Genomic DNA, 24822 nt, shown 5'->3' with positions numbered 1-24822 from the left:
GCATTTTTTTTTCTTGATTTGCCTTTTATTTCTTAATCACCATATGACTTGTTCTTTTCCATATTCTTTTTGATTTTTAGATCGAATTGAATTATAGAACCATTTCAAACTTCTATATTTACATTCCAACATACTCGTGAATGAGGTGTATCTCGTAATGTTAGGTTGAAATATTTATTATGGCCTTGTGATTAAAAAATATACAATCTTGTAATGAGAATAGTTTAAAACTGGCTTACGACCCTTGTGCTGTAAGATTATGACTTGTGAATTATCTATAATTAGTAGTATGATTGTTCTTATTTTATTAGATCGTGCCTTATAAAAAATGGACCTGCTTAGAGTCATTTATTTAACTTTAACTAACTTTTTAGCGGTAAAACTTGTCTCATAGATACTTTAAACTCACGTAATTTTATGCCATTGTTCCTTATTGTAACACCCCCGAAATCCACGCGCGCCCACCACTGCTGCGTCGCGTCGACCTCGGAGGCGTTACCGCCGCGATGGAACGCAAGGCATAATAAGGGTTAACGATAACTTAAAACATTAACTTGAAAACTAAAATGCAGCGGAATTAAAATATAAATACAACTCGGGAATCATCAATGACCCCTTTCATTCAAACCACAAACCATATATAAGTCTTAGAAAAACCAATAATACTTATTTCAAAATGCTTTAAATGTAAATACCCAAGCCTAGTCCCCGTATGCTCGAGATTATGCAGCAGCACCAGCACACCTAGTCTGCTCCCCATTGTAGCATCAATGGTTCATCGCAGTTCATCAAACACATAATAACACACAATCAGCTATGCTGAGTACGTAATGAACCATTGAATACATGTAAACATAAATGATGCACACATGAACAATCTTAAGCATGATGCTACACTATGTTACATCCTTTAACCTTTAATCTTTAATCTTTAATTGGCATCGAACGGGCACCGTCATCTTACTAGAATCATACGGGCTACTGAATCCTTAACAGACACTAGGTCTGTTAGATGAAATGCAAATACGGTTTCGAGCCGTCTCACACCCATCACCTTAGTATGCATACCCCCAAGATCGAACGGAACCTTCCGCCTACTTGAGTGTCAAAAATATAAGGACACTACTGTCGTCACAGTAGGCCTGCGTAGGAGCGTAGGACAAGTCCCACACTCCCCCCATTGTTCATCACTTGTAGGGAGTCCAGCTACAAGATATTGCCATAATTCATTTTAATATTAACCATTCATTTCATAACCACATATCGTATCTCTTGTAACACTCTTGTTACACTATGGATACATAGAATCAATTACCTGTTCTCTTCATTAAAATGCTCAAATCGTATCTCTTGTAACAACCTTGTTACACTATGGATACATAGAATCATTTACCTGTCTTCTTATGCTCAAATCATATCTCTTGTAACAACCTTGTTACACTATGGATAGATTAAAAATGCTCTTTGAAATACTACGATAGAATTACGCATTCCCATGCAACATATCAATTTCAATTACAAAAGTCTAACCAGACAATCTCAATCAATCAAACATTCCCTATCATGCTTCTAGGTCCCAGTAACATAGATTGCAACCTAATCATGATACTAATACTTGGGATTAAACTGGTACGCGTACGTACCTTGTAACGGAGAATTTTCGCTGTCTTAATCGAACGTTCCGCTTATGAAATTGGGACCTAAACCGTTAAATAAAAGCTTTAGTGCTACGTCGTTGGTAATATTAACAACTATGTAACTAAGACTATACGGTTTAATAATTCGAAGTAAACGATTAATAAACCCCTTGCTTAAGAATTTTCGTTACTTTTCTTATTATAAAGAGTTTAACGTCTTTTATGAGTCAAAGCTAGTGAACATACTAATATTAGTTAGTGTCATTAGTCCACTATCTTTACCAAATCAGTTAAATTATAAGTCCAACCATGTTTTATGTCCAAAATCTTATGTCCAAAACTCTTAGGTCCGATCCAGTATTATGTCCGAAAGTCAGGTCCGCAATTATAGTCAGATTAATAAAATGACTCATTAACTTGAATTATTAATTAATTAATTATAACTTAACATAATTATGAAAACATAAATTATAATTAAACTTAATATAATATTCAATATATAAAATGTTTTATACCGTTAAGCTCGCCGGAAATCAAATTCCGGCGACCGATTTCCGGCAACGGTGCAACACACTCGCGCAACTACCGCAGCAACCGCACTGCTACGCTCGAACCAGCCTTCGCCTCGAACAGCAGCAGCCTCACGCAATCATCGCGCGCCTTTCGAGCCTCGCACCAGCCAAACTCGAACTCCGTCGCAGGCTCACACAACCTTCGAGCTTCTCGCACAACGCGAGCCTCGCGAAAGCCCTCGAACACCCACGGACTCCTTCGCACAACCTTCAAGCTTCTCGCACAACCGAGCCTCGCAACAGACCTCGAACACCTCGACTCGCACACCCTCGCACCACCAACGTACTCTCCGCGCAACCTCGTCCCTTGCTCGTCTCGTACACACCGGCACGCCTGCAGCCTCGGACTCGCGAAGCCTCGCCCACGCGAGCCTCGCACAGCAGCACACGGCGAGAGAGAGAGACGAAGAAAAAGAGGAAACAGCGACAGAGAAGAGGAGAGCAGCGAGAGGGAAGGAGAGCAGCGAGAGAGAAAAGAGAAGGAAAGGAGTGACGGCTGAAGGAGGAAAGGAAGAAATTTAGGGTTTCTAAGTTTTTCTCCTCTTCCTTTCCTTTTTATACCTTCTAAAAGTGGTAACCCTAGATGAGTGAACTCGATTTACCCTTTATAAATCCGAAATTAACACAACCAACTCGTATTAATATTATTATATTCTTATTATTCTGTAAATAATACTAAAATCCTTTTTATTAACTTCTTTATATTTTCTTAATTAATACGAATTAATTCTCAAAAATACGGAGTATTACAGGCTTTCCCCCTTAAAAGAAGTTTCGTCCCGAAACTTGGAGGTAGCCAGTCTTAACGACGATCTTTTGCACTTCTAAGTCCCAAAATTTCATAAGCGTTTTCTAACGTTCGCACAACAGATCAGCAATAATTACAAATAACTATCATAATTAACATACTTTAGGGTGAAAGCGCGAAATTCTATCGCATTCTTCCCCCCTTAAAAGAAAAGTTACGTCCCCGTAACTCACGTACCTCTTGAAAAAGCTCAGGGTACTTCAGACGCATTGCATCTTCGGCTTCCCAGGTGGCTTCTTCAGTATTTTGATTTCTCCACAACACTTTGACAATTCTGATGTCCTTATTCCTCGTACTACGCACTTTGCGGTCTAGATCTGGACAGGTTTCTCCTCATAGGATAAGGTTTCGTCTATTTCGACATTTTCCGGTTCAAGTACATGTGACTCATCCGGTACGTATCTCCGGAGTTGGGATACGTGAAACACATTATGGACCCTTTCTAAGTTATTGGGCAAATCTAGGCGATAAGCGACTTTGCCTACTCTCGCCAGAATATCATATGGTCCTATGAATTTAGGGCTTAGCTTCCCCTTTTTCCCGAATCGCATCACTCCTTTCATTGGAGACACCTTAAGCAATACTTTTTCCCCGACTTCGTAATTCTCATCCCTTCGCTTCTGATCCGCATAGGATTTCTGCCTGTCCTGTGCAGCCTTAATCTTTTCTTGAATGAATCGCACCTGATCCATTGTCTCCTGAATCATCTCAGGTCCTAACACCACAGTCTCACTAATGTCGTTCCAACACAAAGGGCTACGACACTTTCTCCCATATAGTGCTTCAAATGGTGCCATCTTAATACTAGCATGGTAGCTGTTGTTGTATGAGAATTCTATGAGGTCCAAATGGTCTTCCCATGATCCTTGGTATTCTAAGGCACACGCTCTCAACATGTCCTCTAAGGTCTGAATAGTTCTTTCGGTTTGACCGTCTGTAGCTGGGTGAAAAGCTGTACTCATCAATAGCTCACTACCAAAAGCTTCCTGAACCTTTTTCCAGAAATTCGAAAGGAATCGCGAATCTCTATCTGATACTATACTCGTGGGTACTCCATGCAATCGAATGACATTTTTCACATAGGCCTTGGCTAAGGCTTCCATACTCCACGTATCTTTCATAGGTATGAACCTTGCTGTTTTGGTTAGTCTATCCACTATCACCCATATGGTATTATTGCCTCCCCGACTCCTAGGTAAGGCTACAACGAAATCCATGGATATGAGTCCCATTTCCATGTCGGAATGTCTAAAGGTTGAATCTTTCCTTGAGGTCTCTTGTGTTCACTTTTGACTTTCTGGCACGTTAGACATTTTGAAACAAATTCAGCTACTGCTCTTTTCATCCCAGGCCACCAGAACATCTTCTTGAGGTCCTTATATAACTTATCTCCCCCTGGGTGGACGGAATAAGTCGTGTTATGACCCTCACCCTTATCTTTTGTTTCAATTCTTCACATTTTTGTGGCACACACCACCTACCCTTATATCTTATGCTTCCATCCTCATGGATCGCAAACCCTTCTGCTTTTCCCTCCTTAAGCTTTGCTTTGACTCGCTCAAGCTTCACATCCCCAGGTTGATTTTCTCTTATTTCGTCTAGAAAGTTGGGTCGATGGTTAAGGCACTCAGCAATCTTTCTACCTCCCCTTCATGAACAACTTCTATCTGGAGTCTAGAAAACTCCTCACAAAGTTTGTCGGCAACGACTAATGTATTCAGGCTATGGCTAGACTTGCGACTTAACGCATCAGCAACGACGTTGGCTTTACCCTCATGGTACTGGATGTCTAAGTCATAGTCCTTGATGAGCTCTAACCATCTGCGCTGTCTCATGTTAAGGTCTTTCTGGGTGAAGATGTATTTGAGACTTTTGTGATCGTGAAGATTCGACAAGTCACCCCGTAAAGGTAGTGTCTCCAGATTTTTAGGGCAAACACTATTGCGGCCAATTCTAAGTCGTGTGTTGGGTAATTGACTTCATATGGCTTCAACTGCCGAGACGCATAAGCTATGACCTTCCCATTTTGCATAAGAACACAACCCAACCCATTCTTGGACGCATCACTATACACATCATATCCCTCATTCCCATTAGGCAAGGTTAGGACAGGGGCTGATGTTAACCTTTCTTTGAGCGTTTGGAAAGCTTTCTCACTGTCCTCATTCCAGTTAAACCTACAATCCTTCTTCATCAAAGTGGTCATGGGTTTGCTATTTTGGAGAAGTCTTTCACAAATCTCCTATAGTAACCGGCTAAACCCAAGAAACTTCTTATGTCTGTGACATTCTTTGGAGTAGGCCATTCACTCACGGCTTTGATCTTTGCAGGATCGACTGACACACCCTCCTTGGAGACAAAGTGACCCAAAAATGACACTCTTTCCAACCAAAATTCACACTTCGAAAACTTCGCATATAGTTGGTTGTCCCTAAGTGTCTGCAAAATGACTCTCAAATGACCCTCATGGTCCTCCTTGCTCCTAGAATAGATCAGTATATCGTCTATGAACACAACGACAAATTGTCGAGGTAGGGTCGAAAGATCCTATTCATAAGATCCATGAAAACTGCAGGTGCATTAGATAACCCAAAAGGCATTACCGTAAACTCATAGTGGCCATATCTAGTCCTGAAAGCAGTCTTAGGTATATCATGATCAACAATCCTCAATTGATGGTAACCTGACCTAATCTATTTTGGAGAACATTCCCGCACCCTGAAGTTGGTCGAACAAGTCATCAATCCTAGGCAATGGGTACTTGTTTTTCACAGTGACATTGTTCAACTCTCGATAGTCTATACACAACCTCAAACTACCATCCTTCTTTTTCACAAATAAGACAGGTGCTCCCCATGGTGACATGCTAGGTCTAATATACCCTTTGTCGAGTAGTTCCTCCAATGGTTTTTCAACTCGTTCATTTCTGCTGGAGCCATTCGATATGGGCTTTCGAAATTGGTCCAGTCCCAGGTACTAGGTCAACGGTGAACTCTACATCTCTCCTTGGTGGCATACCAGGTATATCTTCAGGAAAAACATCCTGGAATCTCGGACTACTGGCACATCCTCAGGCCTCAACGGATCATCCTCAATTCTTCTCACCGAACACATAAAGAGAGGCCATCCCTTGTCTACGTAGTTCTTAAGTTGTATGGCATTGATCACCTTAATCCCGGGTTCTCGAGGTATTCTCCTATATGACACTCTTTTTCCCGAAGGATCTCTCAGTTCCACTTTCTGCGCATCGCAATCTATCTTAGCCATGTACTTTCCAAGCCAATCCATCCCCAAAATAACGTCTAGGTTTGATAAGTTAAACTCTATCAGATCAGAAGGAAAGAAACTCTCTCCTATTTTCAGTGGCACTTTTAGAAATCTTTTAGAGCAATTAACAGTCTCACCAGACGGAATGACTATAGGCATAGAAATCGACTCAGACTCGATCAATGTTAAAGTCCTAACAGTTGAATGGGCAATAAATGACAATGATGCTCCAGAATCAAACAATACTTTAACAGGAGTGGAGTTGATAGAAAATGTACCCGAGACAACATCCCTTCGAGCCTCTTGTTCTCTAGTCGACATCATATACAGCTTCCCCTTGCCCTTATCTTGGGAATTGGTTGCATTGTTCCCATTAGATGTCTGATTATTGGTGTTGGTTACAGGCTTGGAGTAGTTAGAATTCCCATTGTAAGCACTTCCCCCATTTCCATTCCCGTTTCCATTTCCATTTCGGGGCTTGTCCCCATAATTCCCATTCTTTTGGCCATTGGGGTTGATCAGTTTGTTCTTCGAGTAGCACTCATATGCCCTATGTCCCAATTTCCCGCATTCTCGACATTCCACCTTGTTACCCTCACAGTCTCTACCAGGATGGTTGTTAGGGCACTTTCTACACCTATACACACGCTCAGATCTGCGGTTATTGGTGTTGTTATTGCGGTTATTGTTGTTGGGATTAGCGTTGTTGTTATTGGGTCCCTTACCGAAATTCCTTTGAGGGCTTGATGGTTTTGGTTCCCATTATGCTTCTTCTCAAACTTCTGGATCTCAGTGTTTGGATTATCTTTTCGTTTCTCACCCTGCTTACCCCCTTCCTCTCTTTTCCTGATGGCATAAAGATGAGCAGCTTTGCCAAACACATGATCTAAAGAGGTGAATGTATCTCCCCCTAGTCTTCCTTGCAGGTCAAGGGTAAGTCCTAGTTCGAAACGTGAGGCTTTAGATTCCTCAGTAGGTGCTATTTCCGGGGCAAATCTCATCAGCTCGATGAATTTCCGGTAGTACTCCTCAACAGACAGAGTCCCTTGTTCCAACATCATAAATTCCTGGGCTTTCTGCTTCTTAAGGTATGGAGGGTAATATTTGTCCCTTAAGGCCTTTTTGAAAGTTTCCCACCCAAAACAGGCTGACTCAGGAGGTTGTCTTAGCTTGGTCCACCAGAAATGAGCATCTCCCTGAAGGTAGTAGCTCGCTAAGGGCACAGTTTTCTCATCAGGGCAGGATAGGTGAAGAAAAGTTTATCGAATTCCCCAACCCAGTTCTCTAATTCTTCAGGTCCCCCTTTCCCATTCAGTATTGGTGGGTTCCTACGGGCAACCTTTTCGGATAAATCCCCTTCACGATTGTGACCTTGGGCTAGGTTGGCAGTGATTTGCACCAAGTCACGTATCGATTGCTCGATATTCAGAGAGGTTTCAGGCGTGCCTCCCTCCCGAACCATTCTACGCTGAAAATAACATAATAGCTATCTCAGTGACACACATCATCCTGTCCTTTCTTAACCAATACACATTGCACATATAGCAAGCAATTGTCACGAACAAATATTAAGTCTTTATTGACTTGCAACACAAACATCTCACATGAGACGTCACAACCATAACAAGGAATATCATAAAGTATCCTTAAAGGTTTTGAAACATATATCATATATATGTATATATATATATGTATTTAAGAGATAAAACGATCGTTTCAATCAAATAAATAGTTTTGTCGCAAAAATAAGGTTTTAGCTCAACACCATTTTCGAAACATCCTTGTACATCCTCTTAACCTATTCATATTTGAATATTGCAAGAATCGTTCGCAACTTCAATTGAACAATCAAACAACACATTCGAGTTCAAGACACGAAACGAAATCACATTTGCAATCATTCCTATGACTTAATGCACATAACATAATATGTTCTATATGCTCCTATCCCATACTACCCATTTTGAAATCGTTTTTAAAACGTCTTTGAAATTCAGAGCCTTCGGCTCTGATACCAGTTTTGTAACACCCCCAAATCCACGCGCGCCACACTGCTGCGTCGCGTCGACCTCGGGGCGTTACCGCCGCGATGGAACGCAAGGCATAATAAGGTTAACGATAACTTAAAACATTAACTTGAAAACTAAAATGCAGCGGAATTAAAATATAAATACAACTCGGGAATCATCAATGACCCCTTTCATTCAAACCACAAACCATATATAAGTCTTAGAAAAACCAATAATACTTATTTCAAAATGCTTTAAATGTAAATACCCAAGCCTAGTCCCCGTATGCTCGAGATTATGCAGCAGCACCAGCACACCTAGTCTGCTCCCCATTGTAGCATCAATGGTTCATCGCAGTTCATCAAACACATAATAACACACAATCAGCTATGCTGAGTACGTAATGAACCATTGAATACATGTAAACATAAATGATGCACACATGAACAATCTTAAGCATGATGCTACACTATGTTACATCCTTTAACCTTTAATCTTTAATCTTTAATTGGCATCGAACGGGCACCGTCATCTTACTAGAATCATACGGGCTACTGAATCCTTAACAGACACTAGGTCTGTTAGATGAAATGCAAATACGGTTTCGAGCCGTCTCACACCCATCACCTTAGTATGCATACCCCCAAGATCGAACGGAACCTTCCGCCTACTTGAGTGTCAAAAATATAAGGACACTACTGTCGTCACAGTAGGCCTGCGTAGGAGCGTAGGACAAGTCCCACACTCCCCCCATTGTTCATCACTTGTAGGGAGTCCAGCTACAAGATATTGCCATAATTCATTTTAATATTAACCATTCATTTCATAACCACATATCGTATCTCTTGTAACACTCTTGTTACACTATGGATACATAGAATCAATTACCTGTTCTCTTCATTAAAATGCTCAAATCGTATCTCTTGTAACAACCTTGTTACACTATGGATACATAGAATCATTTACCTGTCTTCTTATGCTCAAATCATATCTCTTGTAACAACCTTGTTACACTATGGATAGATTAAAAATGCTCTTTGAAATACTACGATAGAATTACGCATTCCCATGCAACATATCAATTTCAATTACAAAGTCTAACCAGACAATCTCAATCAATCAAACATTCCCTATCATGCTTCTAGGTTCCAATAACATAGATTGCAACCTAATCATGATACTAATACTTGGGATTAAACTGGTACGCGTACGTACCTTGTAACGGAGAATTTTCGCTGTCTTAATCGAACGTTCCGCTTATGAAATTGGGACCTAAACCGTTAAATAAAAGCTTTAGTGCTACGTCGTTGGTAATATTAACAACTACGTAACTAAGACTATACGGTTTAATAATTCGAAGTAAACGATTAATAAACCCCTTGCTTAAGAATTTTCGTTACTTTTCTTATTATAAAGAGTTTAACGTCTTTTATGAGTCAAAGCTAGTGAACATACTAATATTAGTTAGTGTCATTAGTCCACTATCTTTACCAAACAGTTAAATTATAAGTCCAACCATGTTTTATGTCCAAAATCTTATGTCCAAAACTCTTAGGTCCGATCCAGTATTATGTCCGAAAGTCAGGTCCGCAATTATAGTCAGATTAATAAAATGACTCATTAACTTGAATTATTAATTAATTAATTATAACTTAACATAATTATGAAAACATAAATTATAATTAAACTTAATATAATATATTCAATATATAAAATGTTTTATACCGTTAAGCTCGCCGGAAATCAAATTCCGGCGACCGATTTCCGGCAACGGTGCAACACACTCGCGCACTACCGCAGCAACCGCACTGCTACGCTCGAACCAGCCTTCGCCTCGAACAGCAGCAGCCTCACGCAATCATCGCGCGCCTTTCGAGCCTCGCACCAGCCAAACTCGAACTCCGTCGCAGACTCACACAACCTTCGAGCTTCTCGCACAACGCGAGCCTCGCGAAAGCCCTCGAACACCCACGGACTCCTTCGCACAACCTTCAAGCTTCTCGCACAACCGAGCCTCGCGACAGACCTCGAACACCTCGACTCGCACACCCTCGCACCACCAACGTACTCTCCGCGCAACCTCGTCCCTTGCTCGTCTCGTACACACCGGCACGCCTGCAGCCTCGGACTCGCGAAGCCTCGCCCACGCGAGCCTCACACAGCAGCACACGGCGAGAGAGAGACGAAGAAAAAGAGGAAACAGCGACAGAGAAGAGGAGAGCAGCGAGAGGGAAGAGGAGAGCAGCGAGAGAGAAAAGAGAAGGAAAGGAAGGTGACGGCTGAAGGAGGAAAGGAAGAAATTTAGGGTTTCTCAAGTTTTTCTCCTCTTCCTTTCCTTTTTATAGCCTTCTAAAAGTGGTAACCCTAGATTGAGTGAACTCGGTTTAACCTTTATAAATCCGAAATTAACACAACCGACTCGTATTAATATTATTATATTCTTATTATTCTGTAAATAATACTAAATCCTTTTTATTAACTTCTTTATATTTTCTTAATTAATACGAATTAATTCTCAAAAATACAGAGTATTACACTTATAGTCAATTTTAAATGTCTATATCAATTTCTTTACACACAAAATAAAGTATAGTCCCCCTAATACCATGGTTCTCATGTGTGAGTGGACATAATATATGCTACTAATAAATTTGATCGAAAATTTTTAGTATAGGTTTTTGACCCCTGCAAATTACATGGGAATGATAAATATAAGATTTTATGATAGTTTCGTCAAAAATATGTTGTAAAGTTCATAAATATTTACCAAAATATTATAATTAAGCCTATGTATCAAATATTATTTAATCAAAGTAAAGAGTGATTACGTTTTCCATCATTTTTTTTTTAAAAAACATGTGAGTTTATTTATCAAATAGACAATATATTTCATTTATATATCTTTCATTAAGACGCTCCTTATGAAATTGGGATTTAGATTTCGAGCACCAAGTCAATAACTCTTGTATGATTTTTAATACTGAAATTATGATTGGTCGTACTGTTAGATATATCCAATAAAGGGCTCTTATGAGTTAACCGTATAATTTTTTTTCTTATGTAGCATAGTCCACAAAAATATTCTTCAACTATATCTAAAAGCATACATCATATATCAAGTACGTACATTATGCATCAAAAAAGAAAAACCAATTTTTTGACCTGATAATTAGTTATGTATACATCAAAAAATAAAAATCATAGTAATATGTTTAAAAATTGTATTGTTTTTTTATATAACCTTAATATCAACTTATACAATAAGATATCAGACTTTATTTTTAACTCTTTATATCAACCTTTATATACAATTACTTATAAGGTGTTACACTTTATAGCAAACTTATACAATTGTTTGTATTCAGATTATTCAGGGAACTTAAATGAAATATATTCTTTCTTCCTCTTCCTTATATTGATGTACCATATATTAAACTTCTTTATGAACAATTATCCATTACCAACCGCCATTCTTCTTCCTCTTTGATTTTCCATCAAAACACTCCAAAAATTAAGTCCAAAAAATACGCCTACTCATCTTCTAAAATCTAGAGACTTCAAGCAAATCAAATTACAATCTCTCATTTATAAGTAGCTACATTTTTATACTTTAAAGCCACAAATTATCGATCAAAATTATACTCCAACATTTTGAATTGTTATCTTCTCAAGTCATCGATTTTTGCAACAACAACAGTTATAAAACTCACGCATGTGGGTTTTGTGAAGAAATTAAGCCTTTGATTATCTTTATGTTCTTTGCATTTGAAGCATGGTTACTATAATCCCTTAATGCAACCAAGGTGTACATCATTCCATCTACAAAGTGAAGAAGATTTAAAGACCGCATGCAAAACCACAAATCTGTGAAGGAGTTGGATTGAATGGAGTTCGAAATAATTTTCTAAATGGGTCAATATAGGTTGGAATTATTTGGTAAGTTTATTTTTTTAAAAAAATGATTTTTGACTAATTATGATGAAATTTTCATGATTTTATGTTTGCATGTAGTTTTTAGCAATTAGTTATATCTTATAATTATAATACTAAAATGAGTCATATAATTCCTAAAATTGATAACAGTGAGTGAGAAGAATCAAGATTCAAATTATTTGAAACAATAACATGAGGTTGAAATGAAATAGTGAATATGCCAATCTATAGAAAACATTCTAATTTATTACAGTTAGTGAGTGAGAAACCTATTGAAAAAATCAAGATTCTAAATTTTAACAGTTAGTGAAAATTAATTTAATGTATTAGTAGTATAACTGTCATTTAGGAATTTGGAATTGAAATTGTAATTAGGATGAATGCACATTTTAATTTTCTGGACAATCAGTTTATATTAGGGTGTGATTACATAAACATCTTATATAATAACATTTTTTACCTTTATTTTTTCGCAACTATAATAACAATTCTTGGTGGGTGAATTTTGAATTTCAAATAAAAAAAACATTTAATTATATTTGACCGGTAGCTATAATTTAGGCAGTTGTTTGAAACTTACCACACTAATATCATTGTTTGATTTCAAGGTAGTTTTTTTTGGAAGGAAATTATCACGCCATGTGACATCAAAATTTTTGTATATAATAGAGTGTCGAATTTGGCGATGACACGTGGCAGATGTAATAGTAGCATGACACGTAGGCGAAGTGAACATTGAATAATGCTGGCTTGACACATAAGCAAAATGAACCTTGTTTTATATATATATATAGATGTTAATTACTAGACCAAGTAATATTTAGTGTTATCATCTTAAAGTATATTATTAATAAATGAAATTTTTTTTTACCCACACATGCATAACCCAAGCCTAATGACTAGTTAAAAATTAATTAAAAGAAGACAAAGATGAAAAACCTTACATGTTGAAGGGTTTTCGGGCATTTAAGAGTAGGTTTTTTAAGATGACAACGAGATTACGATAACATTAACGAGCTCATTTGCTTTTGGGTCTCGGATCCTCCCAACGTTTTTAACGTTCAACACTGATTAGTGTCTTCCTGCTTTTTTCCTTTTCTTTGTATAACCTCCAATGACATTCTTTTTTACCAAATTGTCAGTGGTTAATTGGCCCAATGATAATACACTCTCTTGAAATGCCGCCCAAATTTTTACTACTAACACCTTGTATTTTTGTCAAAAATACATGTGTTTCCCATTCATTATCCACATAGTACACTCCACTATAATTTATTCAATTCCCACCTTCTTTTTCCTAAAATCCTACAATCACATATCAAAATAGTAAGGGGTGTTTGGTTTACAACGGAGAAAGGATTAAAAGGCAAAGAGGGAAAATGGAAACCTAAATCATTAGCTTTACAATATTGTTTGTTTCAATAACCTAAGAAATCCACTAAAAGACGTTCCTATTAAAAGAACTGTGATATGAATTGAACACATGAATTTTGAAATAAAATGTAAGAGTTAACCACCAATCTAATTCAATTTCAATGTTTAACGTCAAAGTAAAACATAATAAGATCTTATAATTACATGTAACTCTAAAGACATAACCGGTTTTTGATCTCTAACACTTTTATTAAAGTTAATAACAATTTTTTGTCCCAATTCCATGTAATTGTTACTTTTATCCCTGATTTCTTTAAGTTTTTTTTATAAAAAATTATAATTTCGTAACATCCATTTTTCAATTTTACACTACCCCAAAAATTATAAAAACCTACTAAAATTAATTATGAAATTTATAAATTATAATATATTTGATAATTGTAACTGACTTGGAACTACTAGCCCCGTTTTTGTCCACACCTATTGGCAACAAGGTCGTACCAAAATACTAGTTATCATTATTATTATAATTTTGAGACGGAAATAAGAAAATAACAACACTATCGCCATATCTGGTAATGATAGGATAAACCCAATTGATTCATCACCATCATCATAATTATGTGAAGAGTATTAATAAAAATTAACAAAACAATACCTTTCGTAAATTTTAACATGTGCAAACTAGAATAGATTAGATGAAAAGTCTAAGGCTAACAATCATGTCAGATTGAGTCGAGTTTGTGTTTGGACTAACAATAAATGAGTCAAAAATCGTTCAACCCAACTTATCCCATTTAATAAACAAGTTGAAAAACTTAACCTTGACCAGACCTAATTAATAAATGGGTTACATGTTTAATCCATTTAATAAGGGGTGTAAATGATGCGAGTCGAGCTCGACTTGAAGTCCAGCTCGACTCGACTCGAAAACTCATGACCGTGAAAAGATTCAAACTCGGCTCAAGCTTGATGGGTTGTCGTACACCTGTCAAAAATAATTCCTACAAAACCCTCTAACAATGTAGTAGGATAAATAGGGTCGAATCCATAAAGAGATGATCGTTTTAATCTAGTTTCTAAGGTATAGAGAAACTAAACAAGATCACAAGATCACAAGATTTGAAGTTTAACTACGAAAATCAAACTAAAAAGGATCTAGGGTAATGGTTCACCATGTTTATAACTATAATCTATCAAAATATCATCAATAGTTCATTTAATCAGATATCTAAAGCACAAGTTAATCCTACGGTCGGGCCTTAACGCTATCAAATCAGCATATGCTAGTATGGTTGCTCAACATAATTAGATTTGCTAATTGCAGGTAAACCTCTAAAGAGTATTATCTTTCGATCAATGACTCGATATTAACAATATTTAATCAGACAATTGATCAAATTGCAAGATTAACAATAAAAACACTAATCGATTAGAAAAATCAATAACTAATCAAACCATGAATAAATATCAATCAAATCACAGCAAATAAACACGGATTCTCAAACCTTGGAAAAATAAAAACCACGCTATCATGAAATAAACGATGAAATCTAAAACTATAAAAGAAAACATAATAAAGAAATCAATGAAAGAAACTAATAAAATTCATGAATTAATGAAGATGAATAAAAACTAGGGTTTACAACTTAAAACTAGAGAGAAGGAGAGGAGAAAACTAAACCTAGAACTAAGAAAAATAAGAAAATAACGTGTGTGGGAGGAGGAAGAAAGAAAGAATGAAAAACTAATCTAAATAATATTCAATAATCTAAAATGACTAGAAAAGTTATTTACAAGATAAGGAAAGTCTTATATAAATCATTAATGGACGGATTAATGATCCGCGCGTACGCATGATAGATTTCAGCAGAAATAGTAAAATTTTCCGAAAGGCATAACTCCTTGAATAGAAGTCTCCTCGAGACGTGCCACCTATCATTGGAAAGATCTTCAAGTCTAATTTCCAAATATGCTTGAAGTACTCGATTTTAATAAGCACATCAAAAGTTATGATCATAAGAGTAGACGTGACTCTTTTTCACATTTCTTCTAATGATTTCCCGCTTCATTTTCGCTCAAACTCGTACTACAAAATATCCATACGATCCCTTATTCATTGTAGCTTCTTTCCAAGTGCTCCTAATCCTCAAAATTTAGTTAATCATACTCCAAATACGTCCTCTATGCCTGAAATTCATCAAAAATAAGAAAACATACCGAATAGGAGTATAATAACATTAAATTATAAATATGATGCAATAATGATCCTAAATATAAAACTAAATGCTCTAAAATACGACCTAAATGCACCTAAAATATATATATATAAATGACTTATCAGAAGCTCAAAATCCTCAAGTAGAGCTCGAATCAAACTCGATCTCAAACTTAAAACTCGAACTCAAAGCTTTGGGACTTTATGAAACAAACTTTGATAAAAGAACAACAATATCCACCCAATGAAAAAATGCAACATTGCTCCATTTACAAAAGAACACGATCTTCAACTTTTGTTTCCAAACCAATATGAGAAAAATTAAATTCAAACAATAAGCAAAGTTGTAGTAGAAACATTTTATATAGAAAAAAAGATGTTTACACTACAAACTGATGTGGGACATTTAATATTTTATATGAAAGATCCTTTTGAATAATTTTTATAATTTTTCAGTTTGTTTATGATATTTGAGCCGAGCCAAAGCTCGTTAAAATCTTGTGTTAGACCAGTTAACCATCACCTAAAAACAAACTATGATTAAAGTTCGCCATAAAAATATTTTCTATATTAATGATTGTATTTCAACGGTTAAACACTTTGAAAAAGTGTGCGAATTATTTATCGAAATTACAATTATTATATATAATTTTTGTACTAGACCAGTTAACCAACACCTAAAACCAAAGTATGATTAAAGTCCACCATAAAAATATGTTATCGATTGTATTTCAAGGATTAAAACTTCGAAAAAGTTTGCAAATGATTATCAAAATTACAAGTATTGTATATAATTTTTTTTCGAATTTCTCACGAGCATTTCGAGCCGAGTAGGTAATAGCTCAGATAGGCTCATTAGTTATCGAGCTGAGCTCAAACTTGAGTCGAGCATACTCGAGTCGAACTTTGACCGTGTCAGTCTCGAATAGCTCGTGAGTTATCTCACCTCATTTATACTCCTTCCATTTAATTATAATTATAAATAGGAATTTTTGTCCAAAACTACACTTTCAAGTTTTTGCGAGAAACAACCTTATAAAAAAATTATTATCCCAAGCTACCTTAGTTTTCCATTTTGTTGTTAACAGCTAAGTTATGCCGATTTCCGATGTTGACTTTTATTTTTTTCCTATTTGTTAATGTCACGTTATATCACTTGATCTTTTCAAATCCTTTTTTAATTTTCGCCACCCTAATTTTCCCATTTTCATGTATGTACGCATTTTCTCTCTCATATTAATTAAATAATAATTATTTTCTTAAAAAGCTAAATGAACAAATTCACTTGCAAAAGTATGTACATTTAGAAAAATTATGACCTATTATAATTTATAACGATGTTCTGCTAAATATATGAGTTAATAAAGTCAAAACACATCATTTCGAGTTAGAAATATCGACCTCAACTTAAGCAATTTAATTAAATGGATTAATCTTGTTAATCTATTTACTAAAATGGGTAATTCCCAACCCTACCCCACTTATTTCGAGTAGGTTCGAATCGAATTCCTTTTTCCCTCTTTTATCTAATTTCTACCATTTTGATATATTGCATTATTCACTCAACTTTGACTATTTTGTACTTCAATTGATAATACAAATAAGTAATCTATGAAATCCTATTGGAGTGTCATTATACAATATAGAAACATTAGCTTGTAATTTCCAATTACACAGAGATAGATATTTCAAATATTTTTCAATATTCAAAATTAAACTTTGGCAAAAGGGCAAAGTAAAATTGGTAAAAGAAAAATACAAGTGCTTATATTGTTTATAATTCTACTAAGAAAGTTAAAAAGGGGAACAATTAAGCACTACATTAACAATTAACATGGAGATTGCTACATCTACCCACTCGATAGACTATTCATTAAAAATAAACAGTTAAAAAATAAATAATTCTACCGAGTTGAACTCTACTTATTATTAATGTCTATTGCTAGTGGATAGATTACCCCAGTGGATAGACAAAGTTTTCCCCCATTAAAATAGCTCCTTCAACCTAGTATAACCAATCAAGGAGCACAAAAGGAAAAATTCAACTGCATTATCATGACATATTCAGACCTAGTTGCCTGTTGCTGCAAAAGAAATGGGGCTAGCAATATAGGCTTTTCACAGTTTGAAGATTAAAGGTTGCACCAGAAATCTAGGCTTGTTCACCTCAAAAGAAGGAATATACAAACTATTATAATGCAACATAACATAACTACACAAGTGCAAATTGAAACTATTGGGACCACAAATACATACACACAATATGTACTATAAACTATACAAGTTACATCTCTTTGAAAACCCAATTTTTATTCTATTGGACCACATTTAACCAATTCCTATATGTCATCTTGAGCAAGAAAAAAGATACTCTTTTGCACCCTAACTAAAGATTAAACAAATTTGGAAAAAATACGTACTATTATTATAATAAATCATCTTTTTCATTGTAAAACGTACTAATTAGATAAATAAATCTTTCTCCAGGTATCAGTTTTAAAGACAGGATATATTTATAAACCAAATCTCATTACCAAAAGAGAATATGGACCAAGTTACTAGTCACCCATATTTGGTAAATACGAAGAGGAATCATCACCACGCCAAATCGCCAATACCCACCTAGCTAGATAATTGTAATCAATCAGGATTCGGAAATAAGCGAAAATATGATACCGATCATTCGCCTCCGGTAACAACACTAGATAATATATTGAAAAATTTCATCAAAACCAAACAGCAGCAGCCGCATTGTTTGAAATTAATAAAGGTAATTATAAAGCAAGCACAAACACATGAGCACGATTTCAGATGAAAATAAAAATGGGTTAGGGTTGTACTTCCATCCTCGAAGAACTCGATGAACTGAGCAGTTGATGCTTAAAAGTACCCACGAGAATCTGTGCTTCCTAACAAGTCATTAAACTAAGCAGATTTAAGTAAGGTTTTGAACAAAATCGTAGTACTTGGTTATTAATTAAGATTGTCCTTTTAAAAGAGTAGCTTGTATCATGCTTGTTTCTCTTTACCTTTTCCAAATAGTGCGTCATAAAAAATGCACATCCACCGCCGAATCAAGATTGAATGTCGGTTCCACGAGGTCAAAGAGCTGCCTAGTAAGTCTTACCTGCATCTTAGAAGGGAGGAAAGGGGGAGGGAGGGAGGGAGGAAGAGAGTTAGAAAGATACACTTTCTTGGTACGCAGCAACAATACCTTGGAAAGATATTCTTGACATAAGCTATGGATGCATATATTCCGGTACTTGGACCAACAAAATACATAGGAATTCAGCTCCAGTACCTAACTCTTGTAACTCGCATGAGGCACAACGGCACATGATACTTTTTTTTTTCTTGTTGGTAAGTATATTGCTTATTATAGTTTACAGTACTAAAACCTAACTCATTCTAGAGGTGAGCAAACCTTCAAGCTAGGAAGACACACAATACTTCACTATCGTAAGACCATTTCATGTGGATCATAACAAATTTATCAGTCTACATAGGGAGCATTCTCGTGACCTCAAGAGTATAAGTTTCCGGTTTAATAAGTGTAAAGAAGTTCAAATGAGTTCTAACATGTTCAGATGAGATAAGTTCAGCAAAATAAAAGGTGGAGAGAACAAACCCTTAATTCAAATGTTCTAACTTCCAACTACAATAAGCAGGAGTGAAATTTTTGGCATCCATACCTACAATCATATAATCAAGGTGATGAAAAAAAAGAGCAAAAGCAAGATATTACCGCGCGCTATTGTAGTATTGATTGAAGACTTTCAGGAATTGATTAGCTAGGCTGCAGCTATTTCAACATAAACATGATTCGGTCCCTAAAGTGCAGGAAACATGGAAAAGGAAACAACAGAAGTGCAAGGTCAAACTAACACCATTAAAATGAAATTTAATGTAGCATTACCAACTGATCGGTACAAATGTACTGAAATTAGACATAAGGTGAACAACATCAATCAGCAGCTCGACACAAAGGGAAAAGAGGGGGGGGGGGGGGGGTTGAACCATGTACAAAGTCTAGAAGAGTCTTATTGTTTATGAAGTTTAATCATAGATACGTCTCGTAAAGACTCTTAACAGTATTCAGACTAACTTCATGGACAACCGACATATGTGAAGTAATTGACATGAATTCTTCAAGGATAGAATGTGGCAAGCATGCAAGAAAATTATATTCGGTTTACCAGCTAATTGAAACATAGCACTATCCTTCCCAACAAAAGAAGAAATGAGAGATCCAAATGTTCAACAGAAAGCCAAGATTGATGATCAATATCACAAGTCTAGCGTCTCCGCTTAAAAATTTGACATGATCCATAATTCAAGAATAAGAATTAAAGACAATATAGGGTATAGCCTATCTGCATATCAAATCTAAACATAATCTAGTTGCCATCTTTCTCACTTCACACATTATCTATATCTTTCCACAAACTGGACTTCAATATCTAATCGGACTAATAGGCAACACCATTATCAATAGCACATAACATTAAGCAAAGAAATTAGGTGGATTTCATGTCGACCTCATACGAAGAAACTTCAAAATAAAGCATCAAGTAAGACGAATAATGCAGTAGTTATCCATGATTAGAAGGTAAGCATACCTCAATCTGAACTATGAAGCCAACTTGATAATTGATTCCATTAGGTGAGACGGGTGAGAGTAGAACATCTGATCTACAAACGTAACATTCCGCAACCACGCCATCATCATTTTTCCTAAGATGGCAATGTAGAAAATAATTCTAGAGCAAGTAGGTGAGAGTATATGATTAACACACAAGGAAATATTACTGCAGATGAAAAGGCAACTCTAGATCATATTGTACATTATTACCATAAAATAACAGCTCAGTCAACAGTAACAAACAATAATTCATTCATGGTTAAATGCAATTAAGTGAAAATTATCATCATAGTTGAATTGAATGAATAATGCGAAAAATGAAGTGAATAGAGAAAGGGAGCTCCCTTCAGTCCAAGCAAGGAGAGAGAAGGATGAAACTATCTCCCGCATCATTCATGCAATCACAGTAGAACGCCCTTGCAAATTCTTCGGTCTACTGAGTGTTTGAATGAATGAGTCGGCAGATAATTCAGACCCTCTTTTTCCCATCCATGAGTGGGCTGAAGGAAGCTCTCTTACACTACTTCTTGAGCCTAACACTCCCTAACATTCCATAGCTTCTCAAAAAGAATCATACAGCATAATAACATGAAATAGAAAGGAATTTTACACATGCAATTAATACATAAATATTTGACAAACACAAATCTCAACATGGTTAGAATGAGCTTAGGTTCTATTTGAATTAATACACTTAAAAGAAATAAAGATCAAAATTTCATGTGAAATGAATAGATCCATATATATTTCAACTCAATCAAGATCAAATAAAGAGTGGAAAAGGTCAATTGTAAACTAAAACATTCATCTGACAAGAATAAAAATATAAGTATAAGTTCCCATTCAATCATGATTTTATTAAAGAGAGGAAAAGGTCAATTATAAAGTAAGACATGCATGATCATTGAATTAAAACAAATAAGCTTCCTATATATCATGCTTCACATTTAATTAAACAGAGAAAATGCTCAATCATACATGAAGACATTGATATAAATGAACTCAAATTATTTGTTGACTTTGGTTAGAGACCCATTCAACATTATCAAGAACACATGAGATATAATAGCAGAATTCATGAGATTAATATCAGAACTAATTAATTGATTAACATATTGATGAAAACACAAATCTAAATCGCATACAGCTTAACTATATAAGACTAAAATTCAAAAGCACATTAGACAAGATAAAAAAAATTCTTAAACACCCAACTTAGCATAATTAAGCTAATCACCATCTAACACAATGAACAACAAAGAACTAGTAAGATTCAACCAAAACATCAACCCTAGATCAATATATATGTAACAATTCTATGAACCAACAAACCCTAACCCTAATGAAAAGCTTTAAACAACAACCCTAGAAAAATCATACAACAAAAAAAAAGTAAAAGAGCCAAAATTTAGCTTACCCAGAAAATAATCTTATACCCCACAACTAAAAAACACTAGCTAAAAAAGAAGACAGATCAAGTTACAAAATATTCTCAAAGGTAGCACAAATCACAAAAGAAAAAAGTAGATATATCACATGCATTTTATTTATCGAAGCAAAAAAAAAAAAAAAAAAATAAAGAGAAGTAAATATGGAGAGAAAATAGAGGAGACATAACCTTCCCCACATCCACTTCTCATATTCATTCAGACATAAAGAAAGAAATAAAAAAAGAGAGAGACAGGAAAATAAAGCTTGCTTAGATAAAAAGAATCAAAATGAATGGGAATCATATAAATCTATTTATGGCAGACTACTGACTATTGATATGATCTCACCCTGAATATGGAAGTACACTCTTAGATACTTATTATTTTTTGTAATATTTTATTCTATACTACTAGTAACTAGTAAGAGAGAGAGAGTGTGTAGCAAAACTTAGCTTGGTTGAAAGACAAGATTGATAAGACTACAGATTGAATTATTCACTGCATCAACAACTAACCCCACTATCAGTCTATACACCTCTACCACCTCAAATCACTCAACATCCATGCAGTAGTGAGTAGTCTTATCTTCATAAATAAGCTCCTGTGAATATTTTTTTTTATTTTTTATTTTCATGGTTTTGGACAAGAAAACTAAAATATAAAGAACCCATCAAATCAAAGATTAAAGCTTTTTTAATACAAACTTTTTATATATTAAAAAAAAAAAAAGTGGCCCTATGAAAAATTTAACCTTTTGTTGAAAGGGAAAAAAAAAAAACCACCAAACAAGATGCAATTTTTAAGTGAAAATTATAACCCACATCCCAAAAAAAAAAAAAGGGTTTAATTCTCCTGTGGAAAAAAAAAGATGGGTTTTAATTATTTCTGATAAAATGCAAAATTCCTACATATATATATGAGGGAAAAATTCTACTATTATCTAGAAAAAAAAAAAAGAGTCAGCAGAAGTTCATGGGAGGAGAAGAAGAAGAAGTATATTTGAATTAAGGAAGGAGAAAAAGTAGAGAAATGGATGAAGAGTCATTGTCTTCATGAGAGTCAGAGACAGAAAGCGACCTTCAAATCTCACCAAATCTAACACAACAAACCACACACACCCTTGTAAGTTGTAGTAGTATGTTTTAATTTTCTAGAGAGAGAAAAAATTAAGAAAAGAAGAAAGTAGAGGTTTCTCATTCTCTCTTCATTATTCTCTGCAGTTTGAGGTAGGGAAGATGAATGAAGAGAGAGAAAAATGTTAAGTTGGTGTTTTTGTTTCCCAAAGTTAATTCGTTCTCAAGTGATATGGAAAATGGGAAATTAATATATAGGAGGATTCAATAAATATGAGGGAGAAAGTGGGGGATAGTGATAGTACCAAGCTTAGCTCAGGTAAATGTTGGAGGGGTAGTCTTAGTGGGACTATCACTTTATTTTGACCCATTAAATACCAACTACAAAATATCCTTTACGATTTTTCCGAAGTTGTGAGAGAGTTGTATTGTCACGTGACACAGAATAGTACTATATAGCTAGTTAGAATTACAATAACTAACAGTAGTAATTTAGGTTACCATTTTAGTTTCTCTCAATCTAAAAGAACGTATCTTTATTCTTCTAACTAGGTTGTAAGACGGGTTGTATTGTCACGTGACGTAAGCTTCATATTACTAAAGATATAGGTAGGAGTAACTTGTTCTTCTAACTAGGATGAAGAGTGAAGAAAAAACTCAAGTATGGGTTTGTGAGACACTGTTATTCACTAGTAGCTATATCTGATCTCTGTAACATCTGGTGCTGTATTATCTGATATGGGGTTTGGTTTATGACATGTTACTATTATTGGTTTACCTCTTTGGTGATGAAAGGCCATAAAAAGCAATTTGTGGGTTCCAAGTTTTACGTGGCAACATAGCTAATACATCATACATTACCTTTGTTTTAACTCTTTTGTTGGTAACTACTAGAGTAGTTGTTTTTTTTGAATTTGCATATACAGTATAAGGTTGTAAGCTAAGGAGAAGTTAGAGAATACCGTTACCCATTATTCTAATTTAATTGTAGTGTTGTGCTAAGATTTGAGAATTAAGAAGGAAAGTGGTTGGCTGGGCCTTCCCAAGGGGCACGATTAAGACATGTTCTTTCAAACCAAATAAATATGATAACTTATTTAAAATTATTGTAATAGATCTTTTGATGTAAGGTGTGCAACCTTAATAATAGTCAAATATGGTAGCTGGTGGCGGAGCCAGGATTTTCAAAGGGAGGGGACAAATTATGGACATTGGACATTCGGACGATTTTTTTAGAAAAAACACCATAACACAAATTGTTTAATATTTGACATTTTACATTCGAAATTCCAAAATGCTTATAATTTTACAATCAAAGAGAGATGAAAAAATGTGATCAATGATATTCTCATTAGCAACTTGTAAGAAAACCTCCTAACAAAACGAATATTGTGCCTTTACATGTTTCAAGTTTTGACAATCTCTCGTACACTAACTTCATGTGTCTTGGTATTGCTAAAGCTGAAAGACAAAACTCCTCACTTACAATTCTAAAATGTCACAGGCCCTTGTTAACAAGACTTCCATAATATCACGCGGATAATACAGCAAAACAGTTATCTAATCGGGCTTATAGTCATGAAAAATCATACTATAAAACACCATGAAAGCATCCTCTGATAGTCCATTTATCAAGTATGTTGAGATCAAAACATTCCAAGTGCACATATTTTTCACCTTCATTGTCCTTAAAACCTTAACCTCCTCAAGATTCTCCACATTTCGCACACCCTATCAATAAGAGCGGTACAAACATATACATTCAACACCAACGTATTCCCGTCTAATATACTCATGAACGACCACCTTCCTTGCTCCAAAGCTCCTAAGTTAGCATATAGGCAAATAAAAGTCCCACA

General features: G+C 35.4%; 2 long non-coding RNA genes across 4 annotated transcripts; both read right to left on the bottom strand.

Annotated features, from left to right (window-relative positions):
• Positions 1–8449: 8449 nt before the first annotated feature.
• On the bottom strand, positions 8450–10040 carry LOC130590320 (uncharacterized). 2 transcript variants are annotated; one of them, XR_008967907.1, is made up of 2 exons: positions 10019–10040; positions 8450–8615 (listed from the first exon to the last, which is right to left on the bottom strand). It is a non-coding gene; the product is annotated as an uncharacterized LOC130590320 (long non-coding RNA). The 2 variants fall into 2 exon arrangements; XR_008967906.1 differs by lacking the exon at positions 10019–10040 and adding an exon at positions 9509–9603.
• Positions 10041–18500: 8460 nt separating this feature from the next.
• On the bottom strand, positions 18501–23307 carry LOC104887138 (uncharacterized). Of its 2 annotated transcripts, XR_007270907.2 has the most exons (3): positions 20438–23287; positions 18848–19648; positions 18501–18727 (listed from the first exon to the last, which is right to left on the bottom strand). It is a non-coding gene; the product is annotated as an uncharacterized LOC104887138 (long non-coding RNA). The 2 variants fall into 2 exon arrangements; XR_789309.3 differs by having other exon boundaries at positions 18501–19648; positions 20438–23307.
• Positions 23308–24822: the final 1515 nt, after the last annotated feature.

The sequence above is a fragment of the Beta vulgaris genome, chromosome 2 (genome assembly GCF_026745355.1).
Source record: "Beta vulgaris subsp. vulgaris cultivar EL10 chromosome 2, EL10.2, whole genome shotgun sequence".
NCBI classification, from domain to species: Eukaryota; Viridiplantae; Streptophyta; class Magnoliopsida; order Caryophyllales; family Amaranthaceae; genus Beta; species Beta vulgaris.
The sequence above is the reverse complement of the archived record's forward strand: the minus strand, read 5'-3'. Positions and strand labels throughout refer to the sequence as shown.